The 8,191-nt window shown below is 38.6% G+C and overlaps 1 protein-coding gene across 1 annotated transcript in view; it reads right to left on the bottom strand.

The window, feature by feature from the left end:
- The window catches only part of LOC138964267 (uncharacterized), a 22,382-nt gene that overhangs the window by 11,656 nt on the left and 2,535 nt on the right, over positions 1 to 8,191 (bottom strand). The window lies entirely within an intron of this gene.

Consider the following 8,191-nt stretch of genomic DNA (forward strand, 5'->3'; position numbering starts at 1 on the left):
TTGTTGTCTCAGATTTGAGAGTATCGGGTGGCATTTTGGCGGCGAAAGAAAGAAGATTACGCCGGCTGCCTGTATAGAAATGCTGTGTTGAAGGATATGAATTTTGAGAGACACATAAAGGCAGCTGTACTAACCAGAACGACGGAAAAGATGTGGGTAGAACAAAATGAGGCTGAAATGTCGGTAAAAGTTTGCAACTGAGTTCACTATTTTGTTGACAAAGAGGTTTTATGGTGAATCTGGCACAAGTGGTTGAAATTAGGGTTAATAAGGTTTGCAAGGTCACCTATTTTGTTAATAAAGAGGTTTTATGACGAATATGTTTCATGCTTTCACAGCACAATCTTCCGTCTATCAGATGGGCGCCTGATAATAGCAAATGCTGCCACTTCAGTTCTGTGTTTTAAATGGATTCCTGTTTTACTTTCAGACTCCTATTAGCCATCGTTCTTCAAAACTGATGACGATGACAGACTTGATATTGAGGTTTATGGAATTTTCAAGAGCTGGCGGCTGCGTCGAGACAAGAGATTGAGTCTCAACGTCAGCATGTGTGTAATTGTTTATGCGTGTGTTTGTTTTCTTTTCTGTGTTATAAATGACGCAGCTAAACATGATATTTGTCCTGTGTATGTGTGCAGTATGTTATGAATTCCCTCGTAAATGTCAACAAGCAGGTTCAGTTCCAGAAGCTTATTTGCTGCTCTATTTGTTGCTGCCACACTCTCTCTCTCTCTCTCTCTCTCTCTCTCTCTCTCTCTCTCTCTCTCTCTCTCTCTCTCTCTCTCTCTCTCTCTCTCTCTCTCTCTCTCTCTCTCTCTCTCTCTCTCTCTCTCTCTCTCTCTCTCTCTCTCTCTCTCTCTTTTTTTTTTCTCAGTGTGGAGTCAACCTGACGAAAAGTCAAAAAGTCAAAAGCATATGTCGCACATTGCCATGTTCGTGAAAAATAAGCAACACTATGTGACTACCACAAATCATCCATCACCTATAGGCGGCATAATGTACCAGTAAGGAAGCTTTTTATGTAAATGAGTAACTTGTGACTTGCAGTTCTAAGTTCAGCTTGTACTTTTTATCGTCTATCTCTCGGAGGGTAAACAGAGTTTGGCAGGATGGAAGAATTGGGTAGAAAACTGTGGGTTTTTTTCTTACGCAACATTACCAAAAAATCCGTGTCTTGTGACCGGAAAGCGATGTCAAAAAGCAAGTTTTATTTGGCCCAAACCAGAAACAACAATGCCAAAAAGGAGACTACGTGCACACAGCCGCGCCCACTGCGCATTTGATTAGCAGCAGTGTTGCCCACATTAGCACACAGTCGAGCGTTCAAATATTTTAAGCTGTCGGATAACAGACTGACAAATGAGCTGGAAACTCAGTTAAAGATGCAAAGCGGTTAAACCTCAGTCGAATATTTTGAAAAAATATAGTAGTTGGTAAATGGCGCGTTAAACTACTAAAACTGATGAGGCGGAATTAATACGAACTGGGAATTGCTCCCTGACTAAGAGCTATACCACATACTATTACATTGCTTAAAGTCAAGTTTAGTAAGCACGGCAATAAGTGATTCTTAGGGGCAAATTACACCTGCGCAGAGTCAGCGGCACAGACGACGCACTGCAGATTATTGAGGTAATTCTTTTTTTTTCACCAGCCCGCTACACGTTGCGTGAAAAGAAAACAGGCCAAGTACTCGTCATATAATCCCTATCGCAGCATACAGCGCCGCGAATCGGCGCAGGTATAATTTGACCCTTATCAACCATAATCGCTGAATTCGCTGTTCGTGTTATTTAATATAAAATCAGTTTCTCCACTTCTGATTTCAACAATTCCATTTCAAAATCATTCGAGCCACTCAGTTGTCACAAAGAGAATGGTGATTGTGTATCTTTTTTTGAAACTTGATATCAATAAAACTGAATCCAAAAACTAGATTTGTCACGGCGAATGCTGCGGGGAACCAGCACTTTAACAAAATAATGCAGCAGTGCGGGAAACGCATAAGGCCAAACAAAAATATATATGTCGGTTTAGGGTAACGTGACCAAAAAAAGACCCGAGAGGGTCGGTAGGTCGGCTTTTTTAACAATTTTTTTTTAAATTTAGTTGATTTTAAAGGATGTTACTTCCCTTAATATTGGTATGGTTCGCAAAAAGTGCCAAACTGTTTTTTGGTTTTTTTTAGAAATGAAGTTGTAGGGTCGGTCGGGTTACCCTAAACCAACATTATACGTTAATTGGATCTGTGATCCAAACATGGCTTTTGGTCAATCGAGATGGAAGTTTATTCCACAAGCCCGTAGGGCGAGTGGAATAAACTGCCATCGAGATTGACCAAAAGGCATGTTTGGATCACAGATCCAATTAACATATATATCTCGACATTCACTGGTCTTAGGGTTTTTGTTTTCAAAGAAGAAAGAAACTTGCTTGAACACGGACCACTTCTCCGAGCAAAATCAACAAACCTAATCACTCGCATTCCACCTCAAGGTCTCGGCCAACCAAGACTATGGCATACTCGCAGCAAAGCCGCCGAATGTTACCGTAAACCAAAAATAGTGACGTAAGAGAATAGAATGTCGTCTTTTGATTTGGAACGTGACGTGTTTCAGAACTTCTTCTGGACAACTCGGATGGTCTTCTGCGCCCAGTGGTTGGCACAAGATTCTTTTTCTTCTTCGACAGTTCATCCCATATGCTCTGATACTGTAGCAAAACGATTCATCTTTTTTTCACTTTCGAGTATGCGGACGACTGAACTTGACCGCTAAAAAGTAGTCCTTTCGGTATTATTACGCCGAGTCTGAACATGAGGTCTGAACATTGTTTTTAGGCAGGATCTAGGTGAAAGCGAGGCTGTTCTTATTTCTGTGTACAGTCGAGAGAGAGAGAAATACATGTCGAGACATATATTTATGTCTCGACATGTATTTCTCTCTCTCTCGACTGTACACAGAGATAAGAACAGCCTCGCTTTCACCTAGATCCTGCCTAAAAACAATGTTCAGACCTCATGTTCAGACTCGGCGTAATGATTCCGAAAGGACTACTTTTTAGCGGTCAAGTTCAGTCGTCCGCATACTCGAAAGTGAAAAAAAGATGAAACGTTTTGCTACAGTATCGAAGGATGAACTGTCAAAAAAGAAAAATAATCTCGTGCCAACCACTACGCAGAAGACCATCCGAGTTGTCCAGAAGAAGTTCTGAAACACGTCACGTTCCAAATCAAAAGACGACATTCTATTCTCTTACGTCACTATTCTTGGTTTACGGTACCATTCGGCGGCTTTGCTACGAGTATGCCATAGTCTTGGTTGGCCGAGACCTTGAGGTGGAATGCGAGTGATTAGGTTTGTTGATTTTGCTCGGAGAAGTGGTCCGTGTTCAAGCAAGTTTCTTTCTTCTTTGAAAACAAAAACCCTAAGACCAGTGAATGTCGAGATATATATGTTAATTGGATCTGTGATCCAAACATGCCTTTTGGTCAATCTCGATGGCAGTTTATTCCACGAGCCCTACGGGCTTGTGGAATAAACTTCCATCTCGATTGACCAAAAGCCATGTTTGGATCACAGATCCAATTAAGGCTGGAGAACACTTTGGAGGCCCAATTTCAAAGTGATTAGGTAGTTTTAAAAGTTACTTTTTCTGTTAGTTCAATGTTTGCTTTATCAGGAAAATACAAAATATAAAGGGCTTAACGCGCAAAATTTTAAGATAACGACTGAAGTTTAAGCATAGGTATCAGATTTTTTCACGCAAACACTACTGAATAAGTTGCAATATTGTATTGTGAAAATGTAAACAAAATAACAATCAGATGATCACAAACTGAAGAAGAGAAATAGGGAAGCAAAATAGAACATTAAACGTAGTGATTTTACTCGTGAAATTGGAAAAAAATCCTTTTGTATCCATTTTGAAGCTCAATTTGAAGCATGGAACACCAACAAACATTGATTAAAAGTGTTAAAGTGATTACAGTGTTCAGAAATAGTGTTAGATACCAAGTTGAGTTATCCCTCTTTACCAATTTATAAAAAAATACACCTCTTAACGCGCAAAATTTTGAACTGTGATGCTTTTACTACCCCCACCCCCTTCCCATTTGTCAGAAAAGAGTGCATATTATCTTCCAAATAGAAAAGCAGGGTAGTCAGATGATCAAAAACTTAAGAAGAGAAAGAGGGAAGCAAAATAGAACATCCAACATAATGATTTAACTTGTGAATTATGAGAAAACTATTTTTTTTACCCATTTTTGAAGCTTAATTTGAAACTTGGAACACAGACAAACATATATTAAAAGTGTTAAAGTGATTACAGTGTTCAGAAATAGTGTTAGATACCAAGTTGAGTTATCCCTCTTTACCACTGTTAAAAGAAATACACCTCTTGTCGCGCAAAATCTTGAACTGTGATACTTTTACTTCCCCCACCCCCTACCCATTTTTTCAGAAAAGAGTGCATATTATCTACCAAATAGAAAAGCAGGGTAGTCAGATGATCAAAAACTGAAGAACAGAAATAGGGAAGCAAAATAGAACATCCAACATAGTGATTTAACTGGTGAATTCTGAAAAAAACCCACTTTTTTACTCATTTTATTAGCTGAATTTAAAGCTTGGAAGACAGAAGAAAAAAAATTTAAAGTGCTAAAGTGGTTCCAGTGTTCAGAAATAGTGTTTGATACCAAGTTGAGTTATCCCTCTTCATCACAGTTAAAAGAAACACACCTCTTGTCGCGCAAAATCTTGAACTGTGATGCTTTTACTACCCCCACCTCCTACCCATTTTTCAGAAAAGAGTGCATATTATCTACCAAATAGAAAAGCAGGGTAGTCAGATGATCAAAAACTGAAGAACAGAAATAGGGAAGCAAAATAGAACATCCAACATAGTGATTTAACTGGTGAATTCTAAAAAAAACCCCACTTTTTTACTCATTTTATTAGCTGAATTTAAAGCTTGGAAGACAGAAGAAAAAAAATGAAAGTGCTAAAGTGGTTACAGTGTTCAGAAATAGTGTTTGGTACCAAGTTGAGTTATCCCTCTTCATCACAGTTAAAAGAAACACACCTCTTGTCGCGCAAAATCTTGAACTGTGATGCTTTTACTACCCCCACCCCCTACCCATTTTTCAGAAAAGAGTGCATATTATCTTCCAAATAGAAAAGCAAGGTAGTCAGATGATCAAAAACTTCAGAACAGAAATAGGGAAGCAAAAAATAACATCCAACAGAGTGATTTAACTGGTGAATTCAGAAAAAAAACACAATTTTTTACTCATTTTATAAGCTGAATTTAAAGCTTGGAAGACAGAAAAAAAAATTAAAAGTGCTTCAGTAGTTACAGTGTTCAGAAATAGTGTTAGATACCAAGTTGAGTTATTCCTCTTCATCACAGTTGAAAGAAACACACCTCTTGTCGCGCAAAATCTTGAACTGTGATGCTTTTACTACCCCCACCCCCTACCCATTTTTCAGAAAAGAGTGCATATTATCTTCCAAATAGAAAAGCAAGGTAGTCAGATGATAAAAAACTTCAGAACAGAAAGAGGGAAGCAAAAAACAACATCCAACAGAGTGATTTAACTGGTGAATTCAGAAAACACACACTGTTTTACTCATTTTATAAGCTGAATTTAAAGCTTGGAAGACAGAACAAATAAATTAAAAGTGCTAAAGTGGTTACAGTGTTCAGAACTAGTGTTAGATACCAAGTTGAGTTATCCCTCTTCATCACAGTTAAAAGAAACACACCTCTTGTCGCACAAAATTTTATACTGTGATGCTTTTACTACCCCCACCCCCTACCCATTTTTCAGAAAAGAGTGCATATTATCTTCCAAATAGAAAAGCAAGGTAATCAGATGATCAAAAACTTAAGAAGATAAATAGGGAAGCAAAATAGAATATCCAAAATAGTGATTTAACTGTAGATTTCAGAAGAAAAAAAACCTTTTTTTTTAATCATTTTTGAAGTTGAATTAGAAGTTTGGAAGACAGAAAAAAAAGAAGAAAAAAAGTGCTAAAGTGGTCACAGTGTTCAGAAATAGTGTTAGATACCAAGTTGAGTTTTCACTCTTTATCACAGTTAAAAGAAACACACCTCTTGTCGCGCAAAATCTTGAACTGTGATCCTTTTACTACCCCCGCCCTCTACCCATTTGAACAGAAAAGAGTGCATAATTTGTATTCTCTTCCAATTAGAAAAATAAGTAAAAGCAACTGGACATTTTTAAAATACATCTTTTCTGTCAGTCGAAGGATTGCTTAGTGCATTAAAAACAAACAGACTAGGATTTAACGCACCCATTTTAAGAAAAAGTTAACATGATAATTGATATATCAGACTTTTTTATGCAATTACTACTGAAGATTCCAGACCAGGTAAAACAATCATTTTATATCCTTTGTCACATTTGTTTTTGTTTTTATAAATCTATCTATAGCGAGTCTTGTCTCTTTGTGTCATTTAGTTATTTTCAAGAATTCTATCCTGGCAACAACAACAACAAAAACACCTACCTACCTACCCTATTTTTTTTAGCCATGTTAATAGAAACAGACAATTTATTTGTTTTGGCCAAAAGATCTTGAAACATTTGTTTTAATAGAGAAATAACAAGTACAGCCATTAGCTGTGTCACTCGAATTTCTTTGTCAGGCTGAAACTTAGCTGTTGCGTTGGTGTCTGCTGTGTGTATCTGGGTCCAAAGCAACTTTCACATTCTCATCTACACACTCACGTTACACAAGTATATACAATTCCACCCACAGAGGCGTTCGGGGATGGGGGTCTCGCACTCGGGCGAATCACACCACAAAATACAAAGTATAACGTACACAGATTTTACTATTGAACCAAAAAGCAAATTAAATCATGAATAAATCAATCAAGCAAAACTTCCACACAATGACACACTCACTCTCGGTTCACACTGCGCTCTGGACGTGCACACTTGGCAGCACGTATACCGTTCCGGCACCGTTTGTCTTCCTGCAAGTCCAGCATAGGCACACGATTGTCCAAGAATCACAATAATCCTCGTGAATGTCACAGCAGGCATAGTAGAAAAGTCCAAAAGGGTGCGTTGATGGTGGTAATCCGGTGTACACACACACACACACACACACACACACACACACACACACACACACTCCGGTTTGGTAAGTTACCTGATAAATAATGTAGCCTGTGGATTTAACGGGGAGACTGGTCAGACAGGAAGAGCAATACTTTCACATTTCCGATGTTCAGCGATAAACTTGTTTTCTTCGAGAGTTCGATCTTCGTGCGATTCTGGCGCGTTGTCACCAAGAACGTAAAAAAAAAACCAGGATATCATCATGATGCCTATCTACAAAAACCAGGTCTAGGAACTCTTCATCTAAAGTCAGTCAGTATTAGCCCCTCAACACAATCCTCATCTTGTCCCATAGTGATTTCTGCCGCCAAAGAACATGTGGTTCTTAACTCACAAGACGGATTTGTCGTCTTCCATTGCGAAATTCAGATCTACCCCAACTACGTGCATTGATCTGAGCAATAAAATGTAGATGCGATAATCTGCAAACATCTCTTCAACACAATCTGCATCTTGTCCCATCGTGATTTCTGTCGGCAAAGAACATGTGGTTCTCAACTCACAAGACCGATTTGTCATCTTTCAGAAATTCAGATCTGCCCCAAGTACGTGCAATAAAATGTAGAAGCGATAATCTGAAAAAAATTCTTTTCGCGTGAACGCTGCCACGTTGTCATCAGTCCGATGTCTTTTATCCAGAGCAGGGATGAACACACTTTTTCATCAGTAGTTTGTTATGTTTATCCGCAGACTGCTTTCCATTACTTGTCGTCTGTTTTAGCTTGACTCGTGGGGTTCTTCAGCCAGGCAAAAAGTGCTTGTTTACTGACACGTTCTCACGTACGACATGTCGTAAATGCAAGTTCTAACGATTGTTTTTTATTGCACTGATAGAGAATGTCGACATTTGTAAACGTCTGCCATTTCCTAATGTTTATTTCATTATTTTGCATACGGATATGGCTAGTAAGTGGATAATCTGTTACGACACGAAACGCGTTCTAAATCCGGGAAGGGAGGCTACTCCAACGAAGAAGGGAGGCTACTCCAACGTACTTTCCAAAGTGTGCTCCAGCCTTAACGTATAGTGTT

The sequence above is a fragment of the Littorina saxatilis genome, linkage group LG1, assembly GCF_037325665.1.
Source record: "Littorina saxatilis isolate snail1 linkage group LG1, US_GU_Lsax_2.0, whole genome shotgun sequence".
NCBI classification, from domain to species: domain Eukaryota; kingdom Metazoa; phylum Mollusca; class Gastropoda; order Littorinimorpha; family Littorinidae; genus Littorina; species Littorina saxatilis.